Genomic DNA, 26,993 nt, shown 5'->3' with positions numbered 1-26,993 from the left:
TCTCTTCTTCTTCTGGGACCCCTATAATTCGAATGTTGGTGCTTTTAATGTTGTCCCAGAGGTCTCTGAGACTGTCCTCAGTTCTTTTCATTCTTTTTTCTTTATCCTGCTCTGCAGTAGTTATTTCCACCATTTTATCTTCCAGGTCACTTATCCTTTCTTCTGCCTCAGTTATTCTGCTATTGATCCCATCTAGAGTATTTTTAATTTCATTTATTGTGTTTTTCATCGTTGCTTGGTTCCTCTTTAGTTCTTCTACGTCCTTGTTAAATGTTTCTTGCATTTTGTCTATTCTATTTCCAAGATTTTGGATCATCCTTACTATCATTATTCTGAATTCTTTTTCAGGTAGACTGCCTATTTCCTCTTCATTTGTTAGGTCTGGTGTGTTTTGACCCTGTTCCTTCATCTGCTGTGTGTTTTTCTGTCATCTCATTTTGCTTATCTTATTGTGTTTGGGGTCTCCTTTTCACAGGCTGCAGGTTCGTAGTTCCCGTTGTTTTTGGTATCTGTCCCCAGTGGGTAAGTTTGGTTCAGTGGGTTGTGTAGGCTTCCTGGTGGAGGGGACTATTGCCTGTGTTCTGTTGGATGAGGTTGGATCTTGTCTTTCTGGTGGGCACGTCCACGTCTGGTGGTGTGTTTTGGGGTGTCTGTGGCCTTATGATTTTAGGCAGCCTCCCTGCTAATGGATGGCGCTGTGTTCCTGTCTTGCTAGTTGTTTGGCATAGGGTGTCCAGCACTGTAGCTTTCTGGTCGTTGAGTGAAGCTGGGTCTTGATGTTGAGATGGAGACCTCTGAGAGATTTTCGCCATTTGGTATTACGTGGAGCTGGTAGGTCTCTTGTGGACCAGTGTCCTGAAGTTGGCTCTCCCACCTCAGAGGCACAGCTCTGATGCCTGGCTGGAGCACCAAGAGCCTTTCATCCACACCGCTCAGAATATAAGGGAGAAAATAATAGAAAGAAAGAAAGAGGATAAAATAAAATAAAATAAAGCTATTATAATAAAAAATAAGAAAAAAAATTATTAAGAGTAAATGTATTCAGAAAAATTTTTTTTAATTTTTTAAAAATAGATTTATTAATTTTTTATAGTAAAAAATAAGAAAAAAATTTTTAAGAAAAATATTTATTAAGAAAAAAATTTTAATTTTTTTAAAATAAAAAAAATGAAAAAACTTATTAAAAAATCTTTTAATTTCTAAAAAAAGAAAATACGGAAAAAATTATTAAGAAAACATATATTTGGGAAAAAAAAATTTTTTAAGTAAAAGAAAAAAAAAAAAAACAAAAACGGACGGACCTAACCCTAGGACTAATGGTGAAAGCAAAGCTATACAGACAAAATCTCACCTAGAAACATACACATATACACTCACAAAAAAAGGAAAAGGGGAAAAATTAATATATCCTGCTTCTAAAGTTCACCTCTTGAATTTGGGATGATTTGTTGTCTATTCAGGTATTCAACAGATGCAGGCACATCAAGTTGTTTGTGGAGCTTTAATCCGCTGCTTCTGAGGCTGCTAGGAGAGATTTCCCTTTCTCTTCTTTGTTCTACAGCTCCCAGGGTTCAGCTTTGGATTTGGACCCGCCTCTGCATGTATGTCGCCTGAGGGCGTCCGTTCCCCGCCCAGACAGAACGGGGTTAAAGGAGCAGCTGCTTTGGGGGCTCTGGCTCACTCAGCCCACGGGGAGGGAGGGGTACAGAGGAGGCGGGGCGAGCCTGCGGCGGCAGAGGCTGGCGTGACGTTGCAGCAGCCTGAGGCACGCAGTGCGTTCTCCCGGGGAAGTTGTCCCCGGTTCATGGGAGCCTGGCAGTGGCGAGCTGCACCGGCTCCTGGGAGGGGCGGTGTGGAGAATGACCTGTGCTCGCACACAGGCTTCTTGGTGGCGGCAGCAGCAGCCTTAGCATCTCCTACCAGTCTCTGGGGTCCAAGCTGTTAGCCGCGGCTCGCGCCTGCCTCTGGGGTCCGCGCTGTTAGCCACGGCTCGCGCCCGCCTCTGGAGTTCGTCTAGGTGGCGCTCTGAATCCCCTCTCCTTGCGCGCCGCGAAACAAATAGGCAAGAAAAAGTCTCTTGCCTCTTCGGCGGCTGCAGACCTCCTCTCCGGCTCCTTCCCGTGGCGCGCCAACCCCTTCAGGCTGTGTTCACGCCACCAGCCCCAGTCCTCTCCCTGCGATCCGACCGAAGCCCGCGCCTCAGCTCCCAGCCCCCGCCCGCCCCGGTGGGTGAGCAGACAATCCTCTCGGGCTGGTGAGTGCTGCTCGGCGCTGAGCCTCCGTGCGGGAATCTCTCCGTTTTTCCCTCTGCGCCCCTGTTGCTGTGGGATCCGTGCTGATAGCCGCGGCTCGCGCCCGTCTCTGGAGTTCCTTTAGGCGGTGCTCTGAATCCCCTCTCCTTGCGCGCCGCGAAACAAAGAGGCAAGAAAAAGTCTCTTGCCTCTTCGGCAGCCGCAGACCTTTTCCCGGAATCCCTCCCGGCTAGCACCGAAGCCCGAGCCTCAGCTCCCAGCCCCACCCGCCCCGGCGGCTGAGTAGACAAGTCTCTTGGGCTGGTGAGTGCTGCTCGGTGCCGAGCCTCTGTGCAGGAGTCTCTCCGCTTTGCCCTCCGCACCCCTGTGGCTGCGCTCTCCTCCGTGGCTCCAAAGCTCCCCCCTCTGCCACCCGCAGTCTCTGCCCGCAAAGGGGCTTCCTAGTGCCTGGAAACCTTTCCTCCTTCACGGCTCCCTCCCACTGGCGCAGGTCCCGTCCCTATTCTTTTGTCTCTGTTATTTCTTTTTTCTTTTACCCTACCCAAGTACGTGGGGATTTTCTTGCCTTTTGGGAGGTCTGACGTCTTCTGCCAGCGTTCAGTGGGTGTTCTGTAGGAGCAGTTCCACGTGTAGATGTATTTCTACTGTATCTGTGGGAAGAAAGGTGATCTCCGCATCTTACTCCTCTGCCATCTTGCCCCTCCTCCCTACCACACATTCTTTATCCATTTGTCTGTTGATGGACACTAAGGTTGCTTCCATGTCTTGGCTGTTATAAATAGTGCTGCTATGAACATTGGGGTGTAGTATCTTTTCAAATTTGAGCTTTTGTCTTTTCCAGCTATATGCCCAGGAGTGGGCTTGATGGATTATATGGCAACTCTATCTTTAGTTTTTTAAGGTCCGTCCATACTGTTCTCCATAGTGGCTGCACCAACTTAACATTCCCACCAACAGTGTAGGAAGGTTCCCTTTTCTAAAGGAGTCTTTTTATAGTTGGATGCCATTTACTCATTTATTAATTCAGCAAGTATTTATTAACTTCCTACTATGTGCTTCTTCAGTACAATAATTTGTCAGCGATGATTTGAACATATTTTTATAAGGCCATCAAGCTTGAAGAAGATAAAGTGCAATGCTTTTAGACTCTGCTGCCGAAAGTGTGGTCCCTGGAGTGGTAACATTGGCATCACCTAGGAACTCATTAGAAATGCAGAGGCTCAGGCCCTGCCCATGATGTACTGAACCAGAATCTGCATTGAAACCGTATCCTCAGGTGATTTTCATATATCTTAAAGTTCAAGAAGACTGTGCAGTGGTGTATAAAAGTGTTAAGGATGCATTAGTAGATTTTAATTATTTGCAAATTATTGCTAACATGTACAAATACAGATTACAGACTGAGTTTTATTACCTCAGTGATGAAAAGAAGCTCTCCTTCAAAATCAGAGAGACATATTGCAGGGGCTTTAAGTCAAGCTCACTTTTTTGATTTGTTGGTAGTTTGACAAATCATTTTTGAAACATCTCTCTGTATGATATAGGCAGGAATGAAACATAGATCCTGGTTTCAGGGAACCTACATTTTATCAGGAGAGACAACCAATTACTCAATTATTAAAAATTATTTTGAGGACATAAAAGGAATGAAGTTCTGACACATGCTACAGCATGGATGAACCTTGAAACCATTGTGCTTAGTGAAAGAAACCAGTCACAAAAAAACACATTTTATATGATTCCATTCATATGAAAAGTCCAGAATAGGGAAAGTCTATAGAGACAGAAAGTCATTTAGTGTTAGCTTAGGGCTAGAGTAAGGATATTTAGGAGGGGGTCCAGGGATGGATAGGGCAGTGATAGATAAAGGGTATGTGTTTCTTTTGGAGATGACAAAAATGTTCTATGATTGGCTGTGGTGATGGTTGTACATATCTATGAATATACTAAAACCCATTGAATTCTACCCTTTAAATGTGTGAATTTTATGGTATGTGAATTATATTGATTAAAATGTTAACGATTATTTTGGGGAGGACTAGGAGAAAGAGTATTGGATTCTATGAGTGTGTATAGTGGGGGCTTTAGTCCTGGACACTAAAGGCTTCTTTGATTGGGTGTCTCTTTAGTGGAGCTTTGAGGAATGGGTGAAAATCACCTGGGCAAGGGCAGGGGGATTCAGAGCATTCCAGGTAGAAGGAACAGCATTGCCTGGGGACTATGGTAGGAAGGTTCCACAACAAATGAAGACCTGAAAACCTAGTGTGATGGAGCACAGGGGCCAAGGGGAGGAGAGTGTCACGGGTGAGGCTGGTGAGATGTTGGGGCCCAGGTCATAAGGGGTCTGCAGGATGTAAATGTCTTTACACTAATACAATAGAAAATTACTGAAGAGCTTTAATAATGAACAGGTGTGATTTTTTAAAAATTTTTGATCACTCTTAATTTCGGGTAGAGAATGGATTGGGTAGGGACCAAGAATGGTAATGGAAGACCTTTATAGATTATTGTATAGTCCAGTGTTTGGACGGATGTGGTCACAGTGGAGGAGAATAATAGATGTTTCAGGACATGTTTTGAATGTAGAGTCAACACTTACTGATGGAGCGGGACTGGGTAAAGAAAAGGCTGAATCAAGGATGACTCTTGGGTTTCTGACTTGTACATCTCCATCAGTTCAGTGTTGGGCATGTTTAGTTTGAGAGAACTGTGGTCACACACATGGAGATGCTGAAGAGCTGTATTTAAAGGACTAGAACTCAAATGAGTGTTCTGGGCAGATGATGAAATTGAAGCGTTGTTAGCATGTGGGTGGTAGTTAAAGTCATGGGTGAAGATGAAATGGCTTCAATAGAGAACATAACATGAAAAGAGACTGAAGACCAAACCTCTAAGGAATGCCAGCACCGAAAGGTTGCATGGAAGAGGATGAGTCAGCTTAGGAGACTGAGAGGGGTATTCAGAGAAGTAGGAGGGAAACCAAAAGTATGGTTCAGTGAAATCAGAAGAAGAGAATGTATCATGAAGTAAGGAGTAGGAGCTCTGTTGAATGATGATCAGAGGTTACATACAATGATGATGGAAATGTTTATTGGCTTTAGCAAACAAGGAGGCTCTTTGTGACTTTATCAAGAGCATTTTCAATGGAGTGATGGGGCGGTAAACCAGATCGGAGCAGATTAAGGAGGGAGTGAGAAGTGAGGAAGTAGAAAGAGTGTGGAAACTCATTTGAACTGTTTAGCTGCAACAGGGTGGAGAGAGAAAGGACTGTGGCTGGAAGGGAAAAAAATGGGTTCAAGTCAGCATTTTAAAGGGCTTAAGCATGTTTAAACACTGATGAGAAGAGTCTAGTAAAAAGGGGAAATTTTTATAGGGAAAGAAGTGATGCTTTAATGATGTATTTTGATGCTTAATCAGATATTTCATATTCTGTAAATATTTACTGAGCTTTCACTTTGTGCCAGGCATTATACTGGAACTAGGGTTATAGCAAAGACAAGAAGTGTCTGCCCATTGGTTACTTCCCATGATGCCTCCTAGTGGCTAAAGTTCCTTAAGACCAGGTTCTCAGTCTTCACTCTGCTTTACCAGTATCTAGATAATGCCTGTCATACCAAAGATGTCAATAAATTTTGCTGAAATGTGTTATTAAACCCACTGTCAGTAGGTGTGATTTTGGGGTGATTGTTTCAATAATGGTGGCATATGTATTATACTTAGTAGTAATTACCAGTGGTAGGCAATGGTAAGGATTAGGTTTAGTAAGTACCTACCACTCACTAATGCCAAAAGAATTTCCCTCCATAGCTACCAACCCCTTAGAATGTCCCACAAGTGACTCCTTTTTGTCCCTCCCCTCCCCTCTCCATCTAGTTTCCCCATTCCATTGAGTCTACCTGTACCTATGGTAGATGTCAAGTCCATCCTATTCACTCAGGCCCCATGGCCATTGTTTTAAACCTTCACTATTTCTCACCTGTGTTGATCTAACAGTCACCTAACCCATCTGACTTACCCTCTTCCAAGTCATCATCCTACACGGTTCCCAGAGAATGTTCTTAAGGCAAGTGGGTGTAACTCCCAGGTGAAAAGACTTCAGGATACACTTCAACCCTTTGTCATGTCCTCCTTGCCTGCATCTATCCAGCCTCACCACCAGCTTCCCCTACACCCCACATTCACTCATACCAAAATACCTGTCCACGTACACTGTCTTCTCTGGCTTTGTTTATTTGTTTTTGTTCTAGTTCTAAGACTTGATTCAAGCATCACTGCACTTCCTCTCCTGGAAACCTTCCCTCTACATGTCCAGACTGAGTCGGTTGCTTCCTTTCCTCTCTGCTCCTATAGGGCCGTGTCCATACTTCCTAATGCATCCTGCACTCTTTAGTATAATTGCTGTTTCTCAATTTCCCACACAGTGTAGAATTTGCTTGAGTTCCTCATAAATTTTGATTGAACAGTTCAATATTCAAGTAGATGAAAAATCTACTTACAATCACCTAAGCCTAGAACCTTACTCTTTCCTATGTAAACACAAAATAATTTGTGCACTGATTTAATATGCTCTGAATTACCCAGGAATACAACTACCATGTAAGTTGAGGGAAGGTGATACTTTGTTGTCTCTGTAACTGTATCGTTCTGCAAAATACATCACTGATGGCAGCATTGCTTGCTAAATCACGTCACCAATTCAGGAGCCCTGTATCAGTCTGCATTTGTAGCTGGCCTGTGCACGCTGACTTTGTGTGGGTGTGTGTGCACATGAATATACACTGATTTAGCCCTTATTTTAAAATGTCAAATATGAAGCATTCAGGTGCAACATTTATGCTGATTCTCTGTGTGTATACCTTTTTGTAGCCCTTATTTCAAATTATAAAATATATACAAAGGCATATTGAATGGTGTCTTATTTCTCATAATTCCATAGTTGCTCATTAGGTGGTGGGGGAGGGATAAATTAGGAATTTGGGAGTAACATATACACACTACTATATATGAAATAAATAATCAACAAGGACCTACTGTATAGCACAGGGAACTCTACTCAATATTCTGTAATAACCTATATGGAAAAAGAATCTGAAAAATTATGTATATATATATATATATATATATATATATATATATATATATATACACACACATATATATGTATAACTGAATTACTTTGCTGTACACCTGAAACCAACACAACATTGTAAATCAACTATACTTCAATAAAAAATTTGTGCACATATTTCCCTCATTATGTGTCCTTGTATAGTCATACCTGAATCACTATATATTGAAATATGTGCTATTTTATTATAAATCACTTTCCTTTTATTTTTTCCTTTATATCACAGATAGGAGATTTATATTGATTTTACAAAAGATAGAAAGGATATATATTACAAAATGTTTACTATGAAAGGAGGGCATGGATCTAAAAGGGGAAGAACATCGGTATTTAGTGTCCACTTTTTATAGCAGACACATAGGGTCTTATTTTGTTACATCGACTTTTCTAAAATAGACACATTAATAAAATACTTTTTAAACAACTGTGATATATTTCTTCTTGTTTTAGCTTCAGGGGTATGATAATCATCGTTTTGTAAATGGTGAAAGAGGGAAAGGGAGACTCAGTGAATGGATGAAAGGCACTCGCCCACTTGGGAAGCCCTGGCAGGGGCTTCAGCCGATTGAAAAGTTGTGTTCTGTCCTTTGTCGGGCCCTGGTCTGGGCACTGAGGCATCTGGGTTTAGTCATACATACACCAGGACCATCTGCTTGACTTTGGGCACGTTCTTAGAGTTGACTGAGCCTCATTTTCTACAAATCTAAAATAAAAGGGATAGATTTGATTATTTTGATGTTTTTCACATTTGTTCCAATAACTGTGTCCCAGGAAGAATACTATGAAACACAGATGCATTTAAAACTATCCTGTTTACTAGGAAGAATTTTAGTACCAGAAAATTTGAATGTATAATGTGAACTTGACCATGAGAAAGGAAAACTCCCAAACCAAGAATGGTCAGGTGCTTTTCCTATTAACAGTTGTTCACTTTTTCTGCCAACCACTGGGGTTTGCTGGCTGAAATGGTTAGGGAAAATATTGCAAAAGAAAAGATTAAAATTGAGAAAATTCTTTTTATTAACTTATTTTGTTTTCTGAAAGTTGGGAAACAGCATGTGGTTCTGTCTTGGTAGTGGGAGATAGAAAGAGAATTGAAAGTCTGATTATTAAGGTTGTTTTTACTATTCAGAGTTTTTTTTGGTGCAGGTCCTCCTAGTCTAGGACATTATTTTTCTTTAGGCCGTGGTAGAGTTGTTAGATATAGAGAATACAAATACAGGACACCCAGTTAAATTTGAATTTCAGATAAACAAGTCATTTTTTAAAGTTTAAGTATGTTCCAAATATTATGTGGAGCAATGTGATTTCTAAAACGTTAATGTTAGCAGTCTGCTAATGTTTGAGGGTTTTTCTTGTCTGAGGTCCAAAAAATATCGCAAAGTTCCAGCCTTGAAGCAGCTCACAGGGGCCACAGTTGCTATGAGGGAGTTAAGTCCAGCAACCGTTGATAAGAACAGAGTGCTTTGGCTTGACTGTAAATAGTTACCTAGTTTAGCTAAGAAAGTCTGGGAAGGGCTACTCATCTTGAGCATCAAACTGTCAAAAATCTGCTCACAGTTACACCAGGGAGTCCACAGTGTAAATGGGAAAGAATGACTCGAGTCCCCACCCCGCTGACGAGTCACGCACTCTGGACTGTCATGAGGATCTGAAGGCGGTGGCTTCCGACAGAGGCCGCCCAGGCAAGTAGGTAAATATGGTAATAAACCTGCCCCCGGGGGCTGGATGGGCAGTGCAGAAGGGATGGACAGATGGAGTCCGGGTGGACAGGGAAGGAGTGTGTTGGTTTTGGCCTTGGAGTGTAAAAAACATCTGGGAAATAAAATGAATGAAGCTGACTGCAAATGTGAACCTTTGCCAAGATTGTGTAAGAAGGTGCAGCGAGGAACTGGAGCAGATACTGCCTTTCCTCTTCTTGGCCTCCAGCTTTGAGATTTAAAAAAACAACAGAGAAATCTCAGTGTTACACATGGGAACACTGGTCAGATTTATAAACGTTTATTAAGTTTGATTTTCCCCAGTTCCCCTGTGTGGTAAGTTGGTTGTTCTGGAAGTGGGTGGAGCTACCGTGTGATCTGAGAGCATGGGACGCGCAGAGCCTTCAATCAGCGTCTGTCTGGAGATGTCAGAGACGTAGTCTCTAGAGCTGGGAACAAGGAGGAATTCGAGGATCAGATGGCAGGAACGGGGAACAATAGTAAGAGGACTCAGTGTGAGGACAAAATCGGAAGGGAGACTATTTCCTCATGGGTGGGGAACAGCACCAGAGGCCTGAAGGAAAACAGAAGATGCTGGGTGAACACAGCCTCCCTGGCCAGCCAGCTGCTCACGACCACGTGCGGAACTGGGAGGGCAGCCCTGACCCTCTGACTTCTTATCCCAGCGGGATATAGAAAACCCGGCAGCAGGCAGTGACACTGCCTCCTCCCCGTGGTCACAGTCCTCCGTGTTTGCAGTGTGGACCCTCCTTCCAGGCTCCAGGTCTCCGGATCCCTTCTCCTCCTGTGTCCTGTGGGTGTTCCCCAAACCCCACTTAGCTAGTCCTGACTGTCTTAGTGAGCACCCCCTTCCTGCTTGTCCTTCTGCTTGCATCTCATTTCTGCAGCATCAGCCTTCCAACATTTTTGATTAAATATACCTGTGAACAAAAATTGTTGAGTACTCGTCTCCAACATACATTTATTTCCTTATAAACTATATATAAGAATTATGTATATATATATAATTATGTATATAAGTATATAATTATGTAAAAACATATGGAATTATAAACAAATCTATATAAAACCAGAAATATATATATTATATAAATATTTATAAATAAATTATAAAAAATTTAAATTGATAAATAACAACTTTATTATTTATAATTTATAAATAAATTATAAATAAATACATAAAATATAAAATATATATAAGATAAAGTGTTTAGATATCGAAATAAAAAATGGAAGAGGTCAAAAAATTATTAAAATAAATGTATGTTTTTTTCCCACAATTCCATCTGTCCTCTTGGCCAAATCTTGGAGTACATCTGTGTGGCTGGGAGACCCCTGCTGGACAGGAGTGCACCTGGGTCTGAATCTGATCTGGTCTCATAGTCACAGCCTCCCTCACAGCCTCCCTCAGCTCCTGACTGGCTCTCCTTTCTGTAGTGCAGGGCCTGGAGCTCAGCACCCAATATCCAGGGTCAGAATGACTTGAGAATCTTTAGCTAAAAGCACTGACTTTCTGGCTTTCCCTCAGTACAGGAGTAAGTGATAAATACCTGAGTAATCTCATGCTGCCTCTGCTTGCTTCTCTGAGCAAGGAGGGATTCTGGCGCATGCCCCAATCAAGGGTAGATCTGGGAGGGGGAATGCCTCCAAGTGATAATGTGGTGACACCCCCAGAGGTCAGGAACCCTTGGGAAGTGGGAGAGGCTGGGTCTCTGAGAAACCTGAGGATATTGAAAATGAGGAAGAAGTTAGGAAGTTCTGTTACAAATGGGTCATGGGCTGCAATCAAATGTATATGCAATGAAATCTATGCATATATCAGAACAACTTATGAAATGTGTCATCAGTATTTAAGAGAAAAGATTAGAAATAAATCCTGCTAAATGATAGAAAATACCCTCAAATTAATAGTGAATTCCTGAAAATACTGTTTATCTTTATGCTTAGTTTCCTCATCTACTAATTTGCAGATAATATGGCTTCATTAGGACCTCACGGTTCTCACTAGGATAATTCAGTGATAAGGCATTTAGTGAAAGAAAATAGCCATTTGTTAGGCAACTGAACAGCTGCTAAAGCTTGTTGGAGACAAAGCACAGGGGACAAGCATTTTGCCACACCCACATGAGCTCATGTGGGAACTGTGGACCCAGCCTCACTCTGTTGGCAGCTGTTGGGAAAGGGCTCCCACTGCAGAACTGCTGCCTTCCCAATGGTGTGACCGCTGTGGCAGGTTCAGATCTTTCTAAACCACCCTCTTTTGTCCATCCACTCTTGCTTTTCCCCATCATCCATCATATCTCATTCAGGAAAGAGGTGAGTGGGGTCTCACTTCCCTTCACTTCTCTATCTTGAATACCTAAATTAATTTTTAAGCATTTATGTAAGAAAAGGCCTATCCCCCATCTTGATAAGTATTAATGTCCTAGTACTTTCAAAGCACAGTTTTAGGCAGGAAATGGGGAGATTGTGTTTGGATGGCAGTCCAATGACAGTTGGTGATAAATTTTTGTTTTGAGTAGGGAAACAAGTGTACAGTGATATCAGAGATACTTCTTGAATTACTGCCTAATTTTTTGGCAGGTATCATATTTCCCTTGGCAAGAAAAGGTTGTTTAGGGATGCCTTTTTGTCTTCATTCTGTATTACACTCTCTGGGATTTTTTTGCTTTGCTTCTGCTAATGTTAGAAGCTCAACTCCAGGAAAATAATGTACGGGGTTAAGCATTTTGTATTTTTATTGGGTTTAAAGAAATGCTGTATTCAGGCTGAGTTAACACTTTGTTCTAAACTTTGAAAAAATGATTTAATAACTGACAGTGCTTTGGAATCATCTCTTAAACACGTAGCAATGTTACTCTGAATTGGAATATATATATAGTTTATTTATTCAACAAATATTCATTGACTGCCTCCTTTCTGTCTGGCACTGTTCTAGAAGCTGAGGGTAATAATTTTGAACAAGACAATGGAGCTTATTCTTATTTTTTTGGTGGGGGGAAGAGTACAAAACTCAGTAAATAAACAAATTAATAAGATTACTTCAGATATTAAGTGTGGAAAAGAAAAATAAAGCAGAAGTATTTATCAGGGTCTCAGCAAGAAACAGAAGTGTACTAAAATTATAACTGAGAAAAGTTTAATAAAAGTTCTATTTATAAAGATATGGGCAGGAGATGAGTAAGGAAACCTCAGAAATTAATACAGTGCTTTAAGGCTGGGAACAGAGGCAAACCCTGAATTGGAGGACCCAGTTCCCTGAAGGATGGAGAGGACCAGGTGGAGAGGGCCGCTGTACAGAGGCTCTGACCTTCAGTGTGGGCCTCAGCCAGCCCTTAGGTCTCTCTGGGGATGGAACTGAGGAAGTAAGTTGTCCACCTCACGGGCTCCCCACTGGCCTAACCCACTGGAAGTCACGTGGCGAGGGAACTGGATGATGTAGTCCATACAGGTCAGCCTTCCAGGGAACAGAGCAGGGGGGAAAAACGTGGCCAGTGTGGGTCTCGAGGATCAGGGAAGACATCCAGAGCCAGAGGGAAATGGAACATTATATACAATGGTTGGTGATCTCAAATGTCATATTGATTCTGCCTCAAAGACACTTACAGTTTATTTGAAATGATCCAAAGTAAGTTTATGAAAACATAACTAGCAACATAAAACTGGTTATTGGTAATAAAAGTCTTATACACTATAACACTTATATTTGAGAAGAGGAAGGGATTGCTTCTACTTTGGAAGATGAAACACTGCATGGAGTGAGGGTAATTGCATTTGAGCTTAAGGAATGAGTAGAGTGTTCATTGTTGGGAAAGAAGAAGTGAACATTCCAGGACTATAAAACGTCATGGGCCAAAGTGCAGAGATAAGACATGTTTTAGGAACAATTTGGCTAAAGTGATTGGATGATTCTACAATCCTTTTAGACTCATAGACTTGTACTTAAAATAAACCTACTTCCTTCTCAACTTCCACTCAGTGTAGAAATCGCATTGGTAGGTACTAGCTTGCTGCCTTTCTCCCTCCCTCTCTTCCTTTCCCTTTCCCTTCCCCCTTCCTCCTTACCTGTGTGCCTTTTGACAAGCATTTATTGAGCATCTACAGTTTATACACAGTTGTAATAAGGCCCTGTATTGAACAAGACCGTGTTCTTACTCAGGAAGCTCAGTTTCAATTTTATCATTCCAGATGGTTCCAGTGATTCAGCAGGTTCCTAATAGTAATAGCTAACATGTATTGAACATTTTTATATACCAGACACTGTCCTTATTTTCAGAGGACTTTGGTTTGTCTTATGAGGAATGCATTAAAGATTTAGGAGAAGGGATTATTGAAATGATCTTCCACATTTTGGCCCTACAAAGGTGTGCTGGACTGTTTTAAAAGAAGCATCCATTTGCTGAAATATTAAATTGACTGACAACCTAGTGCATATCAAGTGTGCCTAAGATTTTAAATTTAACTAGTGTAAGAGGAAGCTCTTTTCATTGACAGACCCATACAGATTGAATTTGGGCCCCAAGTGAGTTCCTTCCTCTCCGTGGCAGCATTGCCCCTGCTTCCCCCCTTTCTGGGATTCCAGATCTCAATTCACAGGCAGCCAGGCAGGTGGAAACTTCATGCAGCGACGCGAAGGCAGGGAGCTGCAAGAGGCAGCAGGCCTGGGGAGGGAAGCACCCCCAGGCTCCGCTCCAGAGCAGGCTGAGATCTAAGGAGGGTGGAGCATGGTTTCTTTCCAGCGGAGGGAAGGGAGCTGACTTCCTTCTCTGTACTCAGAGAGATGTTCCTTTAGAGGCTTGCTGCGGTTTCTCTTCACTTCCAGTGTTGACAAGACAGAATTCATTTGGAAAAGGAGAGCTCCATGATTCATAATGAGCTATTTTGTGCTTTTAAAAACAACTCTTTAGAAACTGAATTTTCCTTATAACTCTTAAGTCTTCTCTTTTTAACCTTAGGCTCGTTTAAAGAAATGAAGTTGTGTACAAAAGTGGTGATGGCCTATATATTAGGAAAGGCCAGTATATTGCATTTTCCCTGCCCAACATATATGAATTGTAAATTGGTCTCCTATGGAAGTTTTTCCTCAAGAAACCTGGATAGAGTTTTAGTGCTAGTCTTATTAAATTTGTTCATTAAACATAGCTCAGGCACCGTAGTAATATTTAAACTGGAGTAATCATTGGGTTGCAAATGAGATATTATTATTATTATTATTATTATTATTTTGTTAGAACAACTCAGCAAAATATAATTCTGGTTTATTGTTGGACAACATTGTTTCACACATACATCAAACAGGCCAAAAAAATAAATAAATAAACAGCAACTTCATAGGCAAAAAAAGAAAAAAAAGAAACCTTTTATCTTTGGCTTTTTTAACCTTCTCATACAAATCAACTACTTATGGTACAGCTAAGTATATACACAAAAAGTGTTATGGGAATGCTCGGAATAAGATTGTTTTGTTGTTGTTGTTTTTGCTTTTTTTACAAGTTTTTTTTTCTCCTTTGAGATTATAATGAACATGGTCACACCACAAGTAAAGTCAGAAGTAGGACAGAGAATGCTCCGAAGACTGGTTTGGTCATCGAGATCATTAAAAATGGCTGACCCCCTAACAATATGTACAAAAATATAAAATGTAAATAAAAAATACAAACAAATTTTCCTTTTTAAAGTACTTTAAGAAAAAAAGCAGGGCCTTGGAAGTTTTGGTTCTTTTTTTTCCCCTGTTGCAAATTCGCGTTGTGGTTTTGGTTGGGTGGTGGAGAGCGCGTGTGGCGCTGCCCTAAGTGGGCGGGCGGGCAGGCGGGACTCTCTACTCGAAGGTGACCACGTTTAGATTCTGAGACGGGAAGTGGAGGGTGAATAGGTCACGGTGGCCTTAGTTTAACTTTTCCTTTTTTGCTGTCCAGTCCTCCTTATCGGTCTTCCGCTTCTCGGTGTCAACATCGTCATTCTCATCATATTCAGCTGCCCGCTTGTCTGGAGCTGCCTCAGTGTCATCATCTTCATCTCCATCCTCTTCCTCACCATCACCTTCCTCCTCCTCCTCCTCCTCCCCCCTTCCTCCTCTTCTTCATCTACCTCAGTGTCGGCCTCCTGCTCTCCATTTGCCTCGTTAGCATTTCCATGAGCAGGTGCCTATCTTCCACTCTCCGCCTCCTCCACAACTTCCTTCTCTTTTAAGTCCTTGGTGGTGATTTCGGAGCTGGGGTCCACGGCCGCGTCTGACATGATGGGGCCCGCCGGTGATCCGACGCAGCGGATCAAAAAGAAAGCAGGAGTTCGACGACTCTGGCGATCAAGATGCCAGAGTCCGCGGTGGAGGCGGCGGAGGCACGTGGGGAGCCGGACAAGGGAACAATGCAAAGATGGCTTTTCAGAGCAGCCAGTCCAAGTGAGATATTATTAATGTGGTTTTAAAGAATGTGTTTCACACATTAAAGGAGTGTTTTAAATTTGCATTTTTACCGCTAAAATCCTGCAATCTAGGTATTTGAGAAGTTACTCTTAAGGTTATATGAGTGTTAACTTTCTCATCCTTCAACTTGCTTGCCAAGATTAATTCCAGATCAAATCCATATGGAGTGAGAGATACTGTTGAGCAGACCCCAGAGGTCCTGCCTGTGACAGGGGTGGTCTGAGGGTGAGAGATGGACTGTACTGGGGGTAGGAGGGAGGAGCAGCAGGCAGGGTCCAGTTTCAGAAACTAGCTTTTGGAAGGAGATGGAGGAGTGACGGGGTCCAGAGGAAGGAGAAAATGCAGGATGTGGTCATGGGGATGCTTGGAGACAGGCTTTTGCCCTGTACCAGCAACAGAAAGTGGTTCTTCTAGGGCCTCTCCTGTGGAGCTTGCAATTAGGCAGCCTTTGCAAGCACTGGTACAGCCAGCTTTCTTCCAGACCCCAGAGAAAGGAAGCATGCACAAAAGACCATGGGAGAGAGACTCAGTTTGTGCGGAGGATCTCACGGACATAGAAGGAGACTGTCCGTGTCTGTGCTCTTAGCCTCCGACCAAAGCTACCAGGACCTCTCTGCTGGGGTGGACTGTGTTTCTGTTTTAAAACAAGCATGTGGAAGGACAGAGCACTCCTGAGACTTTTTTTTTCTTCCAGTTTTATTGAGATATAATTGACGCACAGCACTGTATAAGCTTGAGGTGTACAGCATCTTGATCTGATTTACATACATCGTGAAGTGATTCTCACAGTACATTTAGTGAGCATCCATCATCTCACATAGGTATAAAATTAAAGAAATAGAAAAATTTTTTTTTCTTGTAATGAGAACTCAGGATTTGTTCTCTTAACAACTTTTACATGTAGCATTCAGCAGTGGTAATTATATTTATTATTTTGTACATCCCTAGTACTGATGTATCTTATAACTGGAAGTTTGTACTTTTTGACTGCCTTCATCCAGTTCCCCCTCCCCACTGGACTTTTTTTAGCTGCTTGTCAACAAGAAAGAGAGAGAGGTTTTCTGTGTGTATTCAGTTTGGAGTGTCTGCTTGCACTAGGTCCATGCTAGAGGCAGTCGTAGTTCACTTACTGCATAACCTCTGCTTCTCCACACACCTGTGAGGCCTGAGTTTTTGCTCTCGGTGAAGCAGATTGGGGTTGACAGTAAAAAAAAAAAGGAGGAAAACTCAGTAGCCTTCTTGAATCAGATTAACAGAGACCAGATATGAGATCCTTTTTGAACCAGAAATTAAGGTAGATATGACTCAGCTTCCTAAAGTCAGATCTGTAATAAGTGAGAAAGTTCCCATAGTGGGGAAGGAGGTAAAGAACTCTTGATTCTAAGCAAAAGCCCCTCAGGCCCAGAATTTGGGCAGTTTAGTGTGTATTCTGTCCTCCCCTTATTTTCATAAAGGGGACTTCTGTGACCACTTGTTCTCTGGCTCATCCAAGACCCCAGTATGTGTTGGACAGTCTCAGAACTGCCTAGGACTGTGGAGTGGGCACCTCCACTCTTCTGGCAGAGTTTGGTGTCCAGCTGCATTCACAAGGGAAAGGACTAGGTGGACCTGGCATCTTTCTTCTCTTGTGAGAGATGCAGACCCTAGAGGAGAGGAAGAATGGAATCTGATGCTGACTGCTTCCTTTCCAAGACAGCCACGGATCCCTCAGCTCCAGAGGGTGTTAGGAGGAACTTCGGCATGTGCAGTCATGTGCAGTTGGGAAACTGGTGTTGGTGCCCAAACACAAGAGCAAAAGAAAGAAGGAAGGTGGGATCTCTCTGGAAAGTCAGAAGAGATTCCCTGGCCACAAGTAAGTGTAACACAGAACTCCTCAGAGAGAAGACAATGTAGCAGATTTGTCAGGACTCTAAAAAGTCTTCTTGGAGTAAGATGTAATGAGATGAAGGCATTTAGTCATTAACATTCCTGGGCCGGGCTGGTTCTCACAAGAAAAACACTGAGGGCTATCATTTGCACTTCCGACCACAACAGAGTAATCCTCCCACCATAAACAGCTATGGAACAGACAGAATAGATGAGGCAGCTGTTTGCAGGTGTTAGACAACAGGCAGAGCAGAGAAGCACAGGACAGGAGCCCTTGTTTGCCCTGGCTCTTGGGTTCAGGGATCCTTCCTGACTGTGGAGAAGTGAGGGGGAGCCTGAGAAAACAGTGGTCTTGCTGAGCTGAGAGGCAGGAATTGGGGTTTGGCGCTGCTGAACTTTGTGGATAGAGGGGCTGGAGAAGAGGAAGTTGCTCAGAGGGGACCCCAAAATCTGTGTGGGTGTTTATCCGAGGTCTGTGGCCCAGGCCTGGGCTGTGCACATACACCTCCTGTGAGGTGTAACTGGGGAGAGGAAAGCCCACGATGAGAAACCTGAGTTTGCCTAGTGCCAGGAGATGCTGGAGGGAGTTCCACCGCAGAGGTGGGGAAACCCCACTGAACAACATGGACATTCACTTGAGATCACAGAGAGTCCACATCCTAGGAATAAGAACCATTCCCTCAAGAAAGGACCATACCCTAAGAACACATGCCAACTCTTTAAAGGAAGACAACATAATTCAGGCTCTTTACAATGTGTCATATATAATTCCCAGTGTACAATATAATAAAACTTGCCAAACACCTGAAGGGCCAGAAAATATGACCCAGAGAAATGGACCCAAGATGACCCAGAGGTTAGATTTAGCAGATAAGTACTAAAGAAACTATTATAACTATGTTTAAGGACTTAAAGGAAGGGTTGGTCTTAATGATGGAACATGTGGGAATGTCAGCAAAAATAAAAATAGAAGCTATAAACATGATCTACATGGAAACTCTAGAAGTGAAAAACAATATCTGAAACAATATCTTAAGTAAAAAGTTCATTCTGATGAATAGAAAGAAAAAAGATTTTTAAAAAATGAACAGAGCCTAGAGACCTCTGGGACAATATAATCTATCATACACATAATTGGAGTTCCTGAGGGAGAAGAGAGTGAATGGGGCAACACAAAAATATATATATTTGAAGACATAGGGCTAAAAAGTCCCCAGTTTTGGAGACAAACATCATTGTGCATATCTAAGAATATCAGCAAATCCCAAGCAGGGTAAATAAAAAGAGATATATGCTTAGATATATCATCATCAAACTGCTAGAAACTAAAGATAAGGAGAAAGTCATGAAAGTGGCCAGAGGAGGGAGGGGGAAACACATTATACACCAGGGAACGACAGGTAAACTCTACAGATAATAAGCATAAGAAAGCTGGTGTGACTTTGTCTTTTCAGATGAAGTAAACAAAAACTGTCGCAGATCAAGGAGGACATTTCATGATGATAAAAGGACAGTTAAGCATGAAGACATAATCATCCTAAATGTGCATGTATCTAGTAACAGAGTTTCAAAATACCTGAGGCAAAATCTGACAGAACTAAATGAAGAAATAGTAAAATAGGTAAGTCAGAGATTTTAACAGCACTTCTTAGTAATTGATGGACCAAGCAGAAAAAAAAAAAAAAAAAGAGCACATAAGTTTAAACAACTCTCCTCCACTGGACATAGCTGGCATTTATAGACCCTTTATCTAGCAATTGCAGAACATACATTGTTTTCAAGTACACTTGGAGTGTTTAACATCATAGATTGAATACTGGGTCATAAATAAATCTCAACACAATTAGAAGATTGAAAGCATAGAGACTATATGTTCTCTGACCACAGTGAAATTAAGTTAGAAATCAGGGACTTCCCTGGTGGTCCAGTGGTAAAGAATCTGCCTTACGATGCAGGGGACGTGGGTTTGATCCCTGGTCAGGGAACTAAGATCCCACATGCCGCAGGGCAACTAAGCCTGCACGCCCAAACTACTGAATCCGCGCACCTCAGCTAGAGAGTCCGCGTGCCTCAAGCTACAGAGCCCACACACTCTGGAGCCTGTGCGCCACAACTAGAGAAGAGAAAACCCACATGCCACAACTAGAGAAAAGCCCGTGCACTGCAACAAAAGATCCCTCATGCCTCAACGAAGATCCTGCGTGCTGCAGCTAAGACCCAACATAGCCAAAAATAAATAAATAAATAATAAATAAATCTTTAAAAAAAAGAAATCAATAACAAAAGTATTTCTAGGGAAAAAAAACCCCAAATATTTGAAATTAAGTAACACTCTTCTAAATAATCCATAAATCAATGAAGAAATTGAAAAAAATTAGAAAATATTTTGAACTGAATGATGATAAAAATACAACATTAAAATTTGTGGGGTGCAGTTAAAGCAGTTATTAGAGGGAAATGTTTCCATAACTATTAAAGAAGAAAGGTATAAGATAGAGCAAAGTAGTACATAGAAGAAGGGAGTTACAATATAAAGAGAAAAGCAGAATTTCATAAAGTAGAACATAAATATTAGAGAAAATTACCAAATGAAAGAATTGAAAAGATTAATAAAAATTATCCCCTAGCAAGAGTAATCAAGAAAAAAAGAATTATCAATAATAGGAATGAAAATAAGGATATTATTACAGACCCTACAAATGTTAAAAAGATACTATGCAAAACTTCATGTCCATAAATTCAATAACCTCTATGAAATGGACAAATAACCAACTTTACAAAACTGTCACAAAAAGAAAAGAACAACCTCCGTAGCTCTATATCTAATTAAGAAATAGAATTTATAATAACTATCCACCCCTCTTCCTCAAAAAAAAATCTCCAGGCTCAGATGGTATTATGGGTGAATTCTATCAGACATTTGAGAAAGAATTAATACCAATCTCACATAAACCCAAAAAACAGAGGGTGAGGGAATGTTTTCCAACTCATGTTATGAGCCCACGATAATTCTGACATTAAAATCTGATCAAGACATTATCAATAAATGAAATTACAACCAGTATCTTCCATAAACATAGACACAAAAATCTTCAACAATATATTAGAGAAATCCAATGATGTATGAAAAGGATAATAAAGCCAAGTGGGGCTCATTCCAGGAATACAAGGTTGTTCAACATTTGAAAATCTATGTAATTAGCCACATTAACAGAAAAAAATGAAAACTTTATTATCTCAGTAAACAGAGAAAACATGTTTGACAAAATTCAGCACTTATTCAAGGTTATAAAAAACTGCTGTCAACAATCTGGAAATGGGACTTGATAAAGGGCATCAATGAGAAAGTTACAGCTAACTTCATACATAATGATGAGAGACAATGATTTCCCCCTAAGATCACAAAAGAGGCAAGAATGCTTATTTTCACCACTTCTATTTGATACTGTGCTATGAAGGTCCTTACTGGAACAATAAGGCAAGAAAAATAAATAAAAAAAGATTGGACAGGATGAGGTAAAAAGTCTTATTCATAGATGTTTATGTAGAAGACCCTAAGAAATCTATAAAAGTTTACTAGTAAGTGATTTTAGCAAAATATTAGGATATAAGGTAAATATACAAAAAGCAATTGTTTTTCTACATATTTGCAGCAAAGAGTAGTAAATGAAATTTTTAAAAATATAATTTTTAAATCATATCAAAAAGAAGATACTTAGGAATAAATTTAATAAAAGATGTGTAGGACCTGTACAGTGAAAATTACAAAACTTTGTTGAGAGAAAACAAAGATGATGTAAATCAATAGAAAGACATATAATGTTCATAGACTGGTATACTTAATACTTTTAAGATAAAACTTCTTCTCAAATTGATCTATAGCTTTATCTTAGCCCCAATAAACATTCCAACAGACTTATTTGATAATAGTTGCAAGTTGATTGTAAAATCTGTATTGTAATACAAAGGATCTGGAATAGCCAAACATTTTTCAAAAAAAAGTTGAGAGACTTACCCTAACTGATTCAAGAGTTTGTATAAAGCTATGGTAATTAAGAGAGTGCTGTACTGGCATAAAGACAGACAAATTGGTGGAACAGAATTGGAGTCCAAGAAGAGACCTTCACTGTTGATTTTTGACAAAGATAACAGGGCAATTCAATGGTGAAAAGAAAGTCTTTTCAATAAATAATTGTGAAGTGATTGGATATCTGTATAGGCAAAACGTTGACCATATTCTCATACCATACACAAAATTAATTTGAAGTTGCTTGTAGACTGAAATGTAAAAGCTAAAACTTTCAAAATTCTAGAAGAAAACACAGGATAATGTCTTTGCACTCTTGAGTAGGAAGAGATGTCTCAGAGAGGACAAGAAAAGCCCAAACCATAAAGAAAAAAACCAAACTGGTAAAATTTAACTTCATAAAAATTAAAAAGTTCTGCTCATCAAAAGATACCATTAAGGGGGCTTCCCTGGTGGCGCGGTGGTTGAGACTCTGCCTGCTAATGCAGGGGACACGGGTTCGAGCCCTGGTCTGGGAGGATCCCACATGCCGTGGAGCAACTGGGCCCGTGAACCACAACTGCTGAGCCTGCGCGTCTGGAGCCTGTGCTCCGCAACAAGAGAGGCCGCGATAGTGAGAGGCCCGCGCACCGCGATGAAGAGTGGCCTCCACTTGCCGCAGCTAGAGAAAGCCCTAGCACAGAAACGAAGACCCAACATAGCAATCAATCAATCAATCAATAAATCTTTAAAAAAAAAAAAAAGATACCATTAAGAAAATGAAAAAGTAAGCTACATATTGGGAGAATATATTTGCCAAATTGCTATAATCAATAATAAAATATCAAAGTCCATAAAATGGGCAAAATACCTAAACAGACACTTCACAAAAAAGATGTATTTATATTCAATAAATTCATGGAAAAATGTTCAACGGCATTGATCATCAAGGAAATGAAGATTTTACAAACACTAGAATGGATAAAATTAAAAAGACTTCATCAATGTTGACAAGGATGTGGGGCAGCTGGTACTCTCACGTGTTGCTGGGAAAATACTTTGGGGGAAAGTGTTTGGTAGTTTCTTATGAAGTTAAATATACACTTATCCATGACCCCGCAATTCCATGCCTAGATTTTTACCCAAGAAAAGTGGGTAAAAAGCCATGTACAAGAATGTTCATAGCAGCTTCTTTCACAGTAGCCCCAAACTGGAAACAACACACATGTTTATGGGGAATGAATTGTGCTATGTGGATTTAATATAACACTATCCAGCAGTATAAAAGAATGATCTGTTGAAACATGAAACACTATGGATGAATTTCAAAACCCTTATGTTGAGTCAAACTAGACACAAAATAGCACATATATTATTGATATTTTATTTATGTGAAGTCAATGAGCTAATAAAATTAGTCTGTGGCAATAGAAATTAGAATGGTTGTTGCTTATGGGGTGGAGAGTAACTGGGTGGAGGAGTGAGGAAAATTTCTGGGGTGACTTAAATATTCTGTATTTTGAATCATGTGTTGGTTATGCAGACACACACACACGTGTATATATATATATATATATACTCTAAATATATATATGTAAACCATGAAATACTATGTATACTAATATATATGCAGTATGTACATATATATTAGCCAAAACTCATCTAACTATACCTTAAGATTGACACATATCACTGAATATAACTTTTACTGTAATTTAAAAAAATGAAGGATAAAAGCTTAAGGTAAGGGTATGGATGCCATTTCATTTTCTGAAGCTGGATGTAGTCGGCAGCTCACAAGTTGGGAGCAAGTTGGGGTCTGGGCAGAGAATGACGGTGGCTGCAGGTAGAGGAAGACGTGAATGAGACCACAACAGAGCTGGGAGAGAGGGAGGGATATCGTAGCTATCCTGAGTATAAAACTTGGGGGAAGGCAAAGCTGTCCAAGAAGGATGTTTAGGGAATTCTGTCTGTTGGAAGCAGTGTGAAGACTCTGGTCATCCCTTTAAGAAAACCTGAAGAGCTCTGTTATTCTTCTTGGCTTTTGGAATAGATTGGTGTTCTTTTGAAAGTGTGACCATACTGAAACTAAGGGTTTCAGGTGGCATGCCCAAGCGATTTCAACTCTCTTGTATAACTACCATAGAACACAACACCCCCATGGCATGGAGTGTGGGTACTGAGGAGTGTAGTGTAAATCTCTGATTTCCTGGGTAAAAAGGGCCTTTGAAGGAGGTTCTGCAGTGAGCCTTCTGTCATCAAATGGTAAGGGATAGTCCTGAGAGCCTAGTCACTTTAAAGGGAAATTTTACCTGTGCTTTATAAATGAAAATCCTGGTGATTTCTTCTTGGTTGCTTGTACAGGCTGAAGCACCCTGTGCTGTGGATTTATAGTCTCTTGCAGCTTGTTCACAGCAGTTTGGAATTCCCTCTCTGTTCCTTTGTTTCCAGGGGGACCCCTAGGTTCCCCTGACTGTTGTGAAACAACTCAGAGCTTCAAAAACCTCAGGAGAACATTCTGGGCACAGCTGGAATTTAGTCTGTTTACTGCTCAGCCACTAAAGACCTATATTAGTTATGGATTCAACTTTGGTATATGAATCCCTTTGCCTCCAACCCCCTCTGTTGGCCTTGAATTTGCATCTTACACTCAACCCGTTTCCCCATCTAGTGTGATTTTTTTATTTTCTTGGAAAATAAAGAACTCCAAATGAAAACAAAATGTTCATTTATGAGTAAGCACTCCACAAGACAGTTATTATTGTTCCCAGTTCTCACTTTCCTGCCCGCCTTCCTGTCCTTAGCCATCACAACACTGTGACTCAGTGGTTCTCAACCTCACTCCCCAATACATCATTGTACAGCCATGAGACATGTCTCAAATGATGGGCTTTCCCCCCTAAATGCAGAGTGCTTAAAAAATATATTTCCATAAAATATTTCTAACTATTTACAGATTTGTTTACTAGTTTTTCATGTTTCTTGGCAGATTTTAATGTTAAAATCTCGCATGCCATCTGCTTTGAGGGAAGGATTAAGAGCAAGGGGAAGGGTGGGAGGGTAGAAGCTGAATTATTCTTAACAGCTCTGGGAATGATACCATATTTTAAAATCAATCCAGAATGGAAAATGGAAATTGCTTTCAGGCATGACAATCCATCATTTACAGCTCAGTTTCTGTTTCCAGTTCTCCCAGAACACAGATATCATGAAATCTTTCATGAAACTCCAGATCTCCTCTTAAGATGATGATTTGGAGGCATGGAAAAAAAGCCACAAACACTGAGGGCTTTTGCTGATAAAGGGTAAAATAAGTCTGTTTCCTATTTCCCCTCAACTAGTGAGAAGGAGGTTGGAGTGGGAGTGAGGTCCTAAGAATTTGATCAGGTTAAAGGAAAAAGTCTTTCTAAAGCCTCTGCTAATGTGCTGCTCTGAGGTGTGCACACCTATAATGAAAAACCTCTGTTAAGTAGAATACCTTAGTAAGTTGAGTTTTTGAGTATGCAAAGCTAGACTTAGGCCTTAGCTTTGAGTAGGAATGGAGAATTGAATGTCTTCATCTAGTAAATTTACAGGCATACGTTTATTGCTTTTTGCAGATATTGCATTTTTTATGAATTAAAGGTTTGTGGCAGCCCTGTGTCAAGCAAGTCTATCAATGCCTTTTTTCACAGCATTTGCTTATTTTGTGTCTCCGTGTCACATTTTGGTAATTCTCACAATATTTCAGACCTTTTCATTATTATTATATTTCATTACAGTGATCATTATCCACTGATAATCTTTGTTGTTATTATTGCAAAAAGATTATGACTCAGTGAAGGCTCAGATGATGGTTAGCATTTTTTAGCAATAAAGTATTGTTAAATTAAGGTATGTACATTTTATATGCCTAATGCTATTGCACACTTAAAGACTATAGTATATTGTAAACATAACTTTTATATGCACTGGGAAACCAAAAAATTTGTGTGACTCACTTTATTGTGATATTCAGTTTATTGCCATGATCTGGAATTGAACCCCAGTATCTCCAAGGTTCTGAAACGTGCCTGTATATGACTTTAGTGATTGAGGCTGGCAGTCAGTTTGAGGGGAAGGGTCCTACTTGGGAGCTTACTGGAATGAGAATGACTAAGAGTGACATTATCCTGGGGATAGCCTGATAAGTATAGACGTCGAGTAACATTTATTTTCCACAGAAATAGACTCACAGGCATAGAAAACAAACTTATGGTTACCAAAGGGGATAGTGAGGTGGGGTAGGGAGAGGGCAGAGAGATAAATTAGGAGTTTGAGATTAACATATACACACTACTATATATAAAATAGATAAACAACAAGGACCTACTCTATAGCACAGGGAACTATATTCAATATCTTGTAATAACCTATAATGGAAAAGAATCTGAAAAAGAATATATATATATATATATATATATATATATATATATATATGTATAACTGAATCACTTTGTTGTACACTTGAAACTAACACAACATTGTAAATTAACTAAACCTGAATAAAAAATAATAACATTTATTTTCCAAAAATTATTCAAGAACTTTGGAAGTTATCCTATATCATAAGCACATTATCTGAGACATGCCTCATTGCTGAGCCCTGCAATGATGTATTTCAGTGTAGTTGTTGAGAACTACCTCAGTGTGACATTGGAAGGGCTGGAGTTGTGACGGGTAAGAACAGGAAGGTGGGCAGGAGAATGAGAACTGGGAATAATAATTTTTATTGAGTGCTTATTACGTGTCAGGCATTGGGCACTTTCTGTACATTATTTCATTGAATCTTCACCCTGGGAAGTGGCTGTTATTCCCACTTAACACAATCAGTAAATGATGAATCCAAGATTCAAAATCCTATTTAGTGCCCCTATTCTTACAGGGCATGGAGAAAATGTACCATATGTAATTCCTTATTTAAATGAAATTAAAATCAAATCAATAAATATCCATTGATCACAGTATAAATCTTTGTAAGGACATAGATTTTGAATTATTCAGCCTTAAAACAGGAGATCCTGCCATTCATGACAACATGGATAAACCTGGAGGATGTTATTCTAAGTGAAATTAGCCAAACATGGAAAGAAAAATACTGCATGACCTCGCTTGTATGTAGAATCTAAAAAAGTTGAATACAAAATGTAAAACAGTGGGTTATCAGGAGCAGGGAAGTAGGGGAAATGGGGAGATGTTGGTCAAAGGGTAGAAAGTTTCAGTTATGTAGGATGAATAAGTTCTAGAGATCTAATGTACAACGTGATGACCATAGTTCATAATACTGAATTGTATAGTGAACATTTTCTAAGAGAGTAGATATTTGGTGCTCTCACCACACACACACACACACACACACACACACACACACACACACACAGGTAACAAATAAGGAGATGGGTATGTTAATTACTTAACTATGTTAATCATTTCACTAGATGTATGTATATCAAAACATCATGTTGCACACCTTAAATAGATACAATTTTAATTCAAAAAATTAAATTTTATAAAAGGATAGAAGGTAAACATATATCAGATGGGACTTCTCTTCCCAAAGCATCTCTACTTCTACACC

At 40.3% G+C, this 26,993-nt stretch overlaps 1 protein-coding gene and 1 pseudogene across 1 annotated transcript in view; one reads left to right on the top strand and one right to left on the bottom strand.

The window, feature by feature from the left end:
- The window catches only part of DCHS2 (dachsous cadherin-related 2), a 335,957-nt gene that overhangs the window by 98,385 nt on the left and 210,579 nt on the right, over positions 1 to 26,993 (top strand). The gene's annotated exons all lie outside the window — the stretch shown is intronic.
- On the bottom strand, positions 14,986 to 15,384 carry LOC132366716 (prothymosin alpha-like; annotated as a pseudogene).

The sequence above is a fragment of the Balaenoptera ricei genome, chromosome 5 (genome assembly GCF_028023285.1).
Source record: "Balaenoptera ricei isolate mBalRic1 chromosome 5, mBalRic1.hap2, whole genome shotgun sequence".
NCBI lineage: Eukaryota > Metazoa > Chordata > Mammalia > Artiodactyla > Balaenopteridae > Balaenoptera > Balaenoptera ricei.
The sequence above is the reverse complement of the archived record's forward strand: the minus strand, read 5'-3'. Positions and strand labels throughout refer to the sequence as shown.